The sequence below is a fragment of the Molossus molossus genome, unplaced genomic scaffold, assembly GCF_014108415.1.
Source record: "Molossus molossus isolate mMolMol1 unplaced genomic scaffold, mMolMol1.p scaffold_m16_p_14, whole genome shotgun sequence".
Taxonomy (NCBI): domain Eukaryota; kingdom Metazoa; phylum Chordata; class Mammalia; order Chiroptera; family Molossidae; genus Molossus; species Molossus molossus.
In genome coordinates, this window is record NW_023425349.1 from 34,137,758 (window position 1) to 34,150,309 (window position 12,552).

A 12,552-nucleotide genomic window follows, 5' to 3' on the forward strand; every position below is an offset into this window, starting at 1 on the left:
TAATGTAAATGGAGTAGAACCTTCCCCTCTCTCACCGACATCAGTTTTGGTCTGTGCTGAGTGGGGTCCAGCTGGGTCTGTGGGGAGGCACAATCCATTTGGGCAGGCCAAGTGGGTGGGAGGCCTATTTTCTAGGGAAAGGAAGGCTAAGGAAAGGAAATGGTCTCCCCTAGTTCAGAAAAAAATATCTGTTCTGCCTGTAGACCTACAGAGCCCTCTACCCCTCCCCTGCTCATGTTCTGGGCCAGTTCTGTGGCAATCAGTGAACAGTAGAGAAGCCACAGCCAGAGCCAACTGTCCAGCAGGTAGCAGCATGTCTCTGTCTACTTCACGCCACGGCTCCCTGCTACCACCCTTGAACATAAAGATGGTCTCAAGCTGGGCTTGGCCCCTAAGCTCTAGCCCTGCGTGGGGCTCCTTCCAATGTTGACTACTATCTGGGTTCCATAGCCAAACCCTTAAATATCAGGTCCCTAGAAAGAAGGCTTGGGTCCACTGGCCAGGAACATAGCAGCTACCACATAAGATCCAGAAGAGATATAGTTTCTTTCCCCTTATTGCTTCTTCTATTGTCTATGAAACTCATGTGCCCACTGATGCTATGCTGAGATGAGCTGAATTATACAGAGAAGAATAGAAGTGGCTAAAATGCCAAAACTTATCCCCAACCTTAATATGTTTGAGGGGCCTTAGACCCTTGATCCTACAAAGCAGGAAACGAGGAAGGGAAGGAGAGAGAGAGGCTGCTATTCATAAAATTAATCATTAGTGATCCTCACAGGGAAAGTAAAAGGAGCAGAAATAGTCACTGTACTTCCCTCTCCCCTAGCTGATACAGACTTCAAAGGGGGTTAAATAAGCAGCTGTAGATTAGGGCAAAGTCAGTTTCCATGACCAAGTAGTTGGAGTTCTAGCTTCTTCTTATAAGAATTCTGGGCCCCAGGTCTTTGTCCCTGAAATTTCTTTGAAGCTAAACCATGCATTGCACTGGAGAGCCACTCTTTATGAAATGTTTCCAGTTGCTTATATAGAAAGTGGCCGCTCTCATATTTCCAGTGCTTGGCTTATTTTACTATGTCACAGACCACATTGTCACCTACTTTCCACCTACTATTGCCCAAGATCTATAAGGCTTCCGATGAAAGATCAAATTCTTTTCTCAGTAGAAACAAAATACAAATAGTGTCATATTATACACCTCAACTGCCTCTTAACTAGTCTGCTCACCTGCAATTTACCTTCTAGTACTGCCAGATTCATCTCCCTAAAGCACCTTCTTTCTTCAATATGCCACTCCTCCTATCCCTTTAATGGTTTCTCATTACCCAGAGAATCAAGTTTAAACTTCTCATTTTGGCTTTCAAGGTCCTTCATCTTGGGTCTCTCTACTGCTTCTCTACCCAAACTTACTTCCCACATCCCATCATGTAGTCCTTCAAACCTGTTTTATAAGCTCATTTTCACTCTGCTGCCTTTGTTCATTCAGATTCTCCTGCCTCTTATACTTGGCTACACTCAGAATTATCCCAGACCTGCAAGGCCCAGATCAACTCCCCCATCAATCTTCACTGATCACCCCAGAGCCAGAAATGATCTCTCTGTCTTCTGAATCATGGCTGCAGGTTGTTAACTTTTTTTTTATCCTCATCCCAGGATATTTTTACATTTATCTTCAGATAGAGCAAGAGGGAGAGAGGGAGGAGAAAGAGAGAGAAACATCGATGTAAGAGAGACACATTGATTGGTTGCCACCTGCATGGCCCCAACCCGGGCCAGGGACAAACCGCAATCGAGGTACGTGCCCTTGGCCGCAATCAAACCCGTAACTCTTTGGTCCATGGGCTGATGCTCTAATTACTGAGCCAAACCGGCCAGGGCAGGTTGTTGATTTTATAGACAAGAAAAAAGTCCCACAAAAACCAGGGGATTGATATAGAATTGGCAATTTCTCATATCGCCAAGTAGCATCATTAAAAAAAAAACAACACATCTTACATCAACTATCATCAGAAACTAATACAGTCCATGGTAAGTTTAAGGATTAAGTAAATCATTTCTCATTTGACATGATTATAGTTCTTTCTTTGCATTCTGCCTTAATGTCTCTTCTAGACTGCACATTCCAAGTTATATTAATCTTTGTATCCCCAATAGTCAGTGCACATGACAGTATAATTTTTTTTAATTCTCACCCAAATATATTTTTCCATTTATCTTCAGATAGAGTGGGAGAGAGGGAGAGAGAAAGAACATCGATGTGAGAGAGACACATCAACTGGTTGCCTCCCGCATGACCCCGACCAGGGCCAGGGATGGACTGCAACTGAGGTATGTGCCCTTGGCCGAAATAGAATCTGAGATTCATTGGTCCCTGGGCTGACGTTCTAACTGCTGAGCCAAAATGGCCAGGGCAACAGAATAATTTTTATTTTGTCTTTTCCATAAAACCTAACATGGTGTTTGGCATATAAAAGGTGGTTAAACAGTCTTGTTCAATAAGAGTAGTCTAAAAAGAGATGTTCCTTGAGTGTGTGGTGGGTAGAACTGACTCAAAAGGCTTGGAAGAGAAGACCCCCGCTGTTCATGTGGGGGAAATAAAAGGTCAATTAAGAAAGCTTAGGAAACAAAGAATAACTTTTTATGATCTTGAGTTAGACAACACATTCTTAGACATAATACCAAAAATATAAGTGTCAAAATAAAAAACTGTAAGGTGAACTTAAAAAAATTGAAAACTTTTGTGCTTTTAAGGACACAATCAAGTTAGTAAAAACACAATCTACAGGATGGGAGAAAATATTTGCAAATCACATATCTGATAAGGGACTTCTATCCAGAATATATAAAAAATTCTTACAATTCAACAATAAAAAGACATAAAATTTAATTAAAATGTGTGTGAAGGATCTGAATCGGCATTTCTCCAAAGAAGACATACAAATGGTCAATGGCACATTAAACGAATCTCAACATCATTAATTACTAGGGAAATGCAAATAAAAACTAAAATGAGATACCACTTTACCCTACTAGACTGACTAAAATAAAAAAGACAGACAATAAAAAGTGTTGATGATGATGCAGAGAAATTTGAACCCTGATATGCTGGGAGGATTCTATTTATTTATTTATTTAATTCTCACCCGAGGACATTTTTTGATATTTTGTTCAGATAGAGTGGGAGGGAAAGAGAGAGAGAGAGAGAAACATCGACGTGAAAGGGACACATCGAGTGGCTCCCACCCACATGACCAGGGCCGAGTGGCTGCCACCCACATGACCAGGGCCGGGGACAAACTGCACAAACTGCAACCGAGGTACATACCCTTAGGGGGAACCGAACCCGGGTCTCTCCAGACCGCAGGCCAACGCTCTAACTGCTGAGCCAAACCAGCCAGGGCTGTTAGGAGGATTTTAAAATGGAGCAATCACTTTGTCTTTTATCTTAGCCATCACTGGCATTCAACCCAGGAATCTCAGACAATTCCCTCTTTCTTTTGTTTTCAACACCAAAATTATTTAAAAAGTGGACTATGTTAACTCTTCTTTTTCCTTAACCATTTCTTAAGCACCAGCAATCTGTCTTTTTGTAATACTTGATCTGTCTGAAGCAGTTATAATTTTTGAACGTATAATATTTAAATGTCTGACACTTAGCCATCCTCTACTATTGAGATATCCTCCCCCCCTTTGGTTTCTGTAATACCAATCCTCATAGTTCTACTTCTTAAATCATTCTTTCTTCATTGTTTAATAAAACAATACCTGGCCCATATTTAAATGTAGATTTACAACAAGGCTCAGAACTGAATCTTCAACCGGAGAAGTGTTTAGCCTTCCCATTATGCTGTTGATTTCCAAATCTTACATTCTTCCTGAACTTTGAGAATCAAATCTCCAATCGCCCATTAGATACTTCTTACTATCACCTCAAATTCAACACATCTTAAAGCCAAACTGATTTTTCTATTTGAAGTCAGTTTTCTTTGGACTACTAGTAACACAAGATTGAAAATGTTGAGTCATCTGGACTCTCTCTTCACATTCAGATAATCACCAAGTTATGCTGAGTCTTCCTTCCAAAGTTTTAGGCACTGATCTAATCATTTATTGTGTTTTTACTATAATCCAGCTATTGGGCTAAGCACTTACTTACATTATCTCATTTAATCCATATAGCCATTCTCTAAACTAAGTATTGTTATCACTATTTTATAGATGAGAACTCTGAGGCTCAGCAATATTAAATAATTTCCCTAAGGCAACTCAGTCAGTAAATGTTTGAGCTAGGATTCAGATACAGATTCGTCTGATTCCAAAGTCAGTGTCCTTAACCCTTATTATATTACCTTTCAAGTTCCCACCCCATCCCTAATTCCTATCATCCTAATTCAGACCTGCATTACCTCTCCTCTAGATTTTTATATAGTCTTCGCACTATTTTTCTTGCTTTCATTCTGGCTCTTTCAGCTAGCCTATATACTGATATAAGATTAATCTCCTCAAAGTACTACCTTCAATATGTTACCTATTAAAAAGCTTCCAGTGGCTCCCAACTGCCTATAGGATAATCCAACTTCTTTAATGTGGTGTTCAAAGTTCCTTCCCACTTATCCAATCATGTTCCATGGCATGCCAACTTTATTCCATATTCTGTTATCATGGAAGTCTTTCTTCTGAACTTCTTCAATATTAACTGTTTGCACAACTCACTGGGTATCAAGCTGTGGCCATTTTATTCTGTTATTTATCTCTTGATGACAGCTACTTTTGGAGTGTGGGCTGTGTCATATATTTTGATAATTATGAGCACAGAACTTAGGCGTTTAGTAGAGCACCACTCCTGTTTGTTTGGTAAAGCTACTGGGCGGCAAGCCCAACGGGGCTAGCTGAACCCAAGTACGTTTTCAGAAGCTTAGCCTCGAATAGCATATTTAATGAGAAGGAGGACCGGAAAGAAGACAAAAACCAAAAAGCTGAGTCTTAGTAAATAAATCTTCAATGCTGAGATCTTAAACTCTTAACCCTCGTTTCTTTCTATTTTTATACTGAGGATGGAAAGATGACTGAACAGCTGTGTCTTCAGTCAATACTTCCCAACCATTTATTCCCACAGTCATGACCATAGAGCAAAAGTTGAAAAGAGACAGCCTGACACTCATACCTTGTGTGTCAATAGGTTTTATGTAGCTTGCATAGTAAAAATGTCACCATAAAAAATTTGACTATTTATAAAAAAAATAATCTGAGTTTCCAGGTTATCTTGCTTGAAAAATCAGAAGAACCGAACATGCCAGGCCCCCATTCCTAGATGGTAACAATTAGCTGGATTTGAGAAGTGGTTGCCCTCATAAGATGGGCATGTGCCCTTCAGTTTGACGTATTCCCACCACTTTTTAAAAAAATTGATTTGAGAGAGAAAGAAAGAGAAATATTGATTTTTTTGGTCCCTCTTAGTTGTGTATTCATTGATTCTTGAATGTGTCCTGACCAGGGACTGAACCCACACCCTTGGTGTATCAGGACCAACTGACCTGCCCTCCTAGGGCACCCACCACTTGTTATGGTCTTTTGTACCTTGCCAGCTTCACTGGTTCACTTTACTTATTTGCCTGGATTCTATAAGGCATTTGAGTGTACAACCCTTGCCCAGAGTAACAGCTATGCTTTTTCTTTAAAACAATTTTTTTTCTTTATTGATTTTAGAGAGAGGAAAGGAGAGAGACATAGAAACATTGACGAGAGAGAATATCAATTGGCTGCCTCCTGCATGCCCCCCACTGGGGATTTGGCCCACAACCTGGGCATGTGTCCTGACCGGGAATCAAACTGGTGACTTTCTGGTGCATGGGTTGACGTTCAACCACTGAGCCACACCGCCAGGCAATATGCTTTTCTTTCTTTCTTTTTTTTTATCCTCACCCAAGGACATTTTCCCCTTTTTTTTTGTTCAGGTACAGTGGGAGGGAGAGAGGGGAACAGAGAGAGAGAGAGAAACATCGATGTGAAAGGAACACATCGAGTGGCTGCCACCCGCACGACCGACCAGGGCCGGGGACAAACTGCAACCGAGGTACATGCCCTTAGCGGGAACCGAACCCGGGTCTCTCCGTACCGCAGGCCGACGCTCTGACCGCTGAGCCAAACCGGCCAGGGCAATATGCTTTTCTTTATACCACCCCTATCCCAATTTACCTCACATTACCATAATAATGTTCATTGCAGGATTATTTGCAACAGCAAAAAACTGAAAACATTCTACATATCCAGTAGAAAAATGGACAATTAAACAGTGGTTTAGCAATGCAGTGGAATATAATTGAACCACAGAAATTATGTAAATTTGTTTTAATCCTCACCTGAGGATTTTTTTCCATTTTTATTTTTTCAGACAGAGTGGAAAGGAGAGAGATAGAGAGAAACATTGATGTGAGAGGAACACATCAATTGGTTGCCTCCCTCATGACCCCGACCTGGGCTGGGGACAGAACCGCAACCGAGGCACATGTCCTTGACGAGAGTCAAACCCATGGCTCTTCGGTCTGCAGGCTGATGCTCTAACCACCTAGCAAACCAGCCAGGGCAGAAATTATGTTTATAATGAATGTTTACTGGTATAGAAGAAGGCTTAAAAGAGAATTAAAAAGTAGGCTTTGCTACTTGCATTAGAGTGAACAAGATAATTAAGGGATTTACTTGTGCAAAAAACTAAACCTATATAACACATACTTTTATTTTGTTTATTTTTTTAATTTTTTCTCCTTTTTACTGAATTTATTGGAGTGACACTGGTTAACAAAATTATACAAGTTTCAGGTGCACAATTCCACAACACATCATCTGTACACTGTATTGTGCGTTCGTTCACTACCCCAAGTCAAGTCTACTTCCATCACCACTCACCCTCACCCATATCCTCCTCTACCTCCTCCACTCCCTCCCCCTGGCAATTACCACACTGTTATCCCTGTCCATGAGCTTTTTTCTTTTTTGCTCAATCCCTCCACCCCCTTCGCCCACCACCTCCATCCCAGACAGCTGTTAGCCTGCTCTCTATCTTAGTGTCTCTATTTTGCTTGTTAGTTTTGTTCACTAGATGCCATATCTGAATGAAATCATATGGTATTTGTCTCTGACTGGCTTATTTCATGTAGCATAATGCTCTCCAGGTCCATCCATGCTGTTGCAAAGGGTAAGATTTCCTTTACAGCCGAATAGTATTCCATTGTGATTTTTTAAAACTATTTTTGTATACACTTCTTCTTTTTTTAATTGTTGAAAGTATTACAGATGTCCCCCTTTTAACATATACCTTAAAAATTTTTTTTTCTTTATTGATTTTAGAGAGAGAGGAAGGGGGAGAGAGAGAGAGAGAGAGAGAGATAGAAACATCGATGAGAGAGATCTTCAATTGGCCGCCTCCTGCATGTCCCACACTGGGGATTTGGCCAACAACCTGGGCATATGCCCTGACTGAGAATTGAACAAGTGACCTCTTGGTGCATGGGTTGATGCTCAACCACTGAACCACACCGGCTGGGCTTAACATATACTTGTATAACATACACTTTGAAAAGCATTTCAGGACTCACAATAAATAAATTTCCGAGTCTGCCTCCCCAGCCCCCAAAAGGGGAAAAAATCATGAGCAAGGGGTAGTAAGCAAGGGGGAGGACCAGAGTTCCTTGTGGGCCAATTTCCCAACCATTCTAATTGTGTGGTCAGAATGACAAGCCTTGGGCCACTAGAAAGGTGAAGGAGCTAAACCCGAGACCTCCACGTTAAGCTGAGACCCTCAAAATAAGCTCAAGTGAGCCAGGGGTGGTAGTTCCCTCCAACTTTTAGCAGAAGCAGAGACAAATCTTCTCTAGAGGAAAATATTACCAACTTAAGTTGACAAGATCCTCAAAATTAAAGAGCAAGCAAGAATTAGTTTATATCAAAGATCATGAACATACATGTAAGCAAGACATTATGAGCAAGTCACAGAGAAAACAACAAATAATACATTTTATTCCAAGAATTTCAGATATTAAGAATGTCAGATACAAAATACGTATCAGCTATGTATGAAATGTTTTGAATAAAAGATAAAAATCTCAAAGATAAGCAAGTAACAAGAGATTATTAGAGAGATCGAGGAGTGGTGAAAATAAAACATATATGAATATAATCATTGGTTACTGAGCATTCTTATGCCTGGACCTGGTCTATTTCATGGGGAGTCACTAGGTGAAAAAAAGGATGTGGAGACTAAAAGGAGACACAGTCTACCCCCTGCTCCATAGCCTACTAACAGTAGCCTACTCAAACCAGTGTGTGAAAATGCTGTACAAACTATAAATGTTTTACAGAAATGCTGTAATCCATTGATGATTTTTGACTGAATCAGTTATTTACTCTGATGGTTGAAAGATAATGATTTTCTATTATTCCGTCTACATTTATTAGTTGCCATTCTAATATAAGAAAGATTTCCCTTTTCCTTCCTTCCTCTCCTCTTATTTATTTGGTATCAGTACAGGCTCTTGTATTCTTTTCTTTTTTTAAAAAAAATTCATTGGGTCATAATCCATTGCGGATATTCTTCTTGATTTTGATGTTCAGATTGTCCCAGATTTGGCACTATTTGCCTTTTTATTTTTATTGTGAAGACTTTTCCAAAATTAACTATTTTGGAATAATTTTTGGAAAAGCTGAGAAGATTGTTCAGCATTTCTATTTGTGTCCTTTAACCAGTTCCCTTAATGTTACCGTTTTATATAATCATAGTACATTTGCCAAAAAAAAAGAAATTAACATCGGGTATATTACTATTAACTAAACTGCAGACTATTTGGATTTTGCCAGTTTTCCCACTAATGTCCTTTTCTATCATTTGGCTTTTAAAAAAATAGAAATGTAGCCCTGGCTGGTTTTGCTCAGTGGTTAGAGCATCAGCCTGTGGAGCAAAGAGTTGCGGGTTTGATTCCAGCCAAGGGCACGTACCTCAGTTGCGGTTCAGTCCCTGGCCCTGGTCAGGGTCCTGCAGGAGGCAACCAGTCGATGTGATCAATGTTTCTCTCTCTCTCTCCCTCCTACTCTATCTGAAGATAAATGGAAAAAAATACCCTCCAGGGAAGATTAAAAAAAAAAAAGGCAAAATGTATATATAACTTTTATAAAATGCAAGTTAATGAAAAACAAAATACCCCCCTCCCAAAAAAAAAGATATGCAGATATATACTGGAGGCACTGATAAACAGCTTGGATGATGTTACAAGTGTAGCTTAGTAAAGAAAAAGATCTGCATTTTCTGTCAAGACAGTGAGTAGTTTTGAAAACCATCCAGGCTATTTTTTAGTGAAAATAAGCAGTGCTAAAAAATACATATACTATGTGATCTTAGTAGACCTCTGTCCCTAGTTTTTCCCAATAATCACTCTGCTTACCTTTCACCTCAGGATGTTCTTCTTTGGAAATCAACAGGAAGTATGTTTGTTTGTGTTGACCTAGTCAGGTATTCACTACACCAACAACAACCTATGTTGGGTAACTCCTTTTAGTCATGTTCTCACCTCAGACTGCATGACTGATTCCAACAGGACAAGTCAGGAGTGCTCAAATCATAACAAGTCAAAATAAACAATGATATACTATATACTCTTCTCTGATCTAGAAGCATCCCAAGGCCATTAATTAAAATCATCTCAGGAGTCAATCAATCAATCAAATAAGCAAGCAAGCCACTAGCATCCACTGTACTCCTACTACGTATAAAGTACCATGCTGGATGTTCAGGAGTTAAAGCCCAACCCGAGGGGCTCAAAATTTTGTTAAAGTCATTGCCAACATGTCTCTGGAGAGGGCTAGGGCAACAAGAAAGATGTTTCAGGATGTGAGGTAAGGGTTGTGCAGTGGTTTAAACTGGGCTTTTTCAGCCCAATACATAAAACAGAACTACTCTGTTTGAAGCAGGGGATATCTAAAGGCCCATACACTCCAACTCTCTCTCCATTCTCTCCACAGTGGGGCCCCAAAAACACCTCCAGGGGACCCTAGGGCTTGGAAGAAATTCTGAAAATCTCTGGACAAAGGCAAGACTAAGCATGGTTTGTTGGGGTTGGAGAAATGGGGACTGAAACAAATGATTAGCTGACAGAAAGCATCTCTTCTCTTTCTTCATGGCTCTTAAATCAAATGTTTTGGAAATGATGTCAATTAACAGCACTAATAACAAACCTAATTCTAAGTACAGAAATGATCTTTCTGCATGAATTTGGAAAATCAGTTTGTATAACTGCCTACCAAGGATCTGTGTGTTTATAGGCCATAGATTTGATGGAGACTGAATTTCCTACCAGACAAGTACTTCTCTCCAAAATGTGTTAAAAGATGCTGAAACAATTTGGAAATTTAAGAATACAAGTGATTCCTGGGGTTGTCTGGGCTGAGGTGCAAGGAGAGAATAAAAGGCTGTTAGATGCTTGAGAGCACCTGGCTATGGCATCGGGAGTCTGGTTCTACAAATGGAATAGCAGCCAACCTCCAGGAGTTCATCTGACTCTCCTCCAGGTTGTGCATAGCTGCTCCTAGCTGAGGAGGCCACTGATTTGAACTGGTGTTATGTTATTTTGGACTCCAAGTGAGGCCAGCCAGCATGCTGAGAGTGTGTTGAAAGAGACCTATCCCTGAAGAGCTGTTCCAGACACACCAGCCGCTTCCTTATCGGGCTTCTCTGACAGAGTTCCCTTTCGAAGCACAGAGCTTGCTTTGCTGTTGGCTTCTCAACAATGCTACAGAAAGGTTCAGCTAAAAGCCCACTCTTAAGTTAATTACAAACACTCCAGAAGAGGCCTGGCTTTAAAATAGAATGGGCTCTTTCCTAAAGCCACCTGGTGTGGGCATATTTTCTTTTCCCAAAGTCTATCTCCTCCCTCATAAACTGGAAGTATGCAGGCGTCTTTAACATAATCAAAATCACTGACAGAGAATATCCAGGGGAGAAACCCCCAACGGGTTCCAAGCTGTACCTAAAACTGCGAAGGCCCCAATTCAGTGATGGAGACTACAGCGCTGGGAATTATATCCAGGAATCTTTTCTTTATACCCAGGAATAAACTAAAAGCCACTGACCTCACTGAGTTGTAAAGGGTTCCTTTCCTTTATTCCATAAAATCTGATGATAAACTCAACTTTGTCCCAGGATCTCTCTCTGCTCAAATGGGATTATACATAGAAAAAAATATTCTCTTCCACTGATCTAGTTAGCAGCTGTATGCCTTTATCCATTAGGACAATCATTTCACTCCCTCCTTAGCTGAACTCATAGTACCTGTTTGGAGGCAGAGGGCGGAATCAGATGACCTCCTAATTACAAACCAAGCCAGGTTAAAACCTGTGGCTCAAGGGAAGGTTCTTATGCAGGGTGCTAATAAATGTCCTCCCTCTCAACCTTCTGCCTTTCAACATAAATACAGACACATACACACCGCTATATTCTCAGGTGCTTGGCTTCTAATTGCTACAGTTACAAATCTCTAGAGATTGAGAATTTGCTGTAAATTCTATCTCTTTGGAGGATGGGTTAGGAAGAGAGAGGAAGACTGCAGAGAATTAGGAAAGATTTAGTTCCTACCTTGACAGACTGAGTTCTTCAGATGAGGGGATGGAGAAAGCAGCAGTGAATGAGGCCCACAGGGTAAAGCAATGGAGAGATAAAGCCTCCTCATGCTAGGTGTAGTGAGCAGCAAGGGAGCAGGAAAACCAACCGGAGACAACACCAGGAGTGGGTGCTGAAAGGTCTACCGCGGGCTGCTGTGCTTGGATGTAGCTCTCAAGTGTGTATTTGCAGGAGATAGTTAGCTGGGACAGAAGAGGACCTTATGTTTCTCCTTCACTGTTCAGTATGGTCAACCCCTTGCTTTTCCTTTGGTTGTTCCTTTTGGCTCCAGGGCTCTAGGAAGCAAGGCCAGTATCCTTTACTTCCCCTCCCCCCAGGCACTGGACTGCAGGTTGGTAAGCTGCTATCCAATCAGCCTGTCAAAAGCTGTAAATAAAAGGCCACATATGCACAGTGAAGTAGGGTATGAGAAGAATCTAGATTGAATTACACAAGCCAGTTGTGGAGACAGGGTGGGGGTGGTAGGAGAAAGAAAAAGAAGCCTAGCCGCCCTTCAAGGAAATATTTTCCTTCAAGCACACTCCTTCCTCAGCATGACTACTAGAAACCATCAAAGCCTTGCTCCCCTAGGTTCCAGTCTGGACGTTTCCTCAGCAGAGGAGTCACTGTCCCTGAGACTCCCCAGAGCCAAAACCTTTTCCAAAGGTGATTTATCTTCCAATAGACTTCAGATGACAGTCTCCATGTCCAGCTCATTGTGCTTGGTAAGAGCACTGGGACTACCTCACTAGCAGGTGTCAGTAAAGACCATTTCTGTGAACCAGTTATTTGATGTTTGCTTTAGCAAAAAAATTTTAAAGCAGGTGGCTGGAGTGTGGTCTGGGTCCTGAGTATTCAGAACCTAGGTACTATATGATTCAGAGGATGGATTTTTGTTCAGACAGGTCTGG

The 12,552-nt window shown here is 41.0% G+C and overlaps 1 protein-coding gene across 2 annotated transcripts in view; it reads right to left on the minus strand.

Annotated features, from left to right (window-relative positions):
• RUSC2 (RUN and SH3 domain containing 2) overlaps positions 1-12,552 on the minus strand; it is a 67,043-nt gene that overhangs the window by 22,070 nt on the left and 32,421 nt on the right. The window lies entirely within an intron of this gene.